The sequence below is a fragment of the Octodon degus genome, unplaced genomic scaffold, assembly GCF_000260255.1.
Source record: "Octodon degus isolate 3935 unplaced genomic scaffold, OctDeg1.0 scaffold00241, whole genome shotgun sequence".
Lineage (NCBI taxonomy): Eukaryota > Metazoa > Chordata > Mammalia > Rodentia > Octodontidae > Octodon > Octodon degus.
In genome coordinates, this window is record NW_004524817.1 from 3,172,271 (window position 1) to 3,172,782 (window position 512).

Consider the following 512-nt stretch of genomic DNA (forward strand, 5'->3'; position numbering starts at 1 on the left):
TGTGGTTCCTGGTGTCTGGATTCCCTCTAGATACTGTCATCTTCTTCCATCAAGCTGTGGTGCAATTTCATGTATAAGAATAAAGTAATAATTATATTTAATTTGTGTTAAATATGTGCTCCTCATGAAAAATCTCCCTCTGTTGTTAAGGATCTGTTATCACATTATTTAGGCATGTTTTCCTTGCTTGGGAAAATATCTATCTATTTCTTTTCTCCATTTAAAGAAATTGTTTCAATAAATTTTCACTATCAAAAAAAGTTATATTTCCCTTCAAAAAATCTATTAGAAGAAGGAAATACTTAAATGAACATTTACTTTAATCCTGTCATTCCAAAGATAAGGAAACTTTATTTTATTTTATTTGCTTATTTATTTATTTTTTTGTATTTTTAGGGAAGGGTCTACAGGATGTTCACGGTCTCACTATTAGATCCCACTCATAGTGATCCAACTGGTTACAGCCTCCCAAGAGCTGGGATTACAGATGTGCACCTCCAAGCCCAATCTCA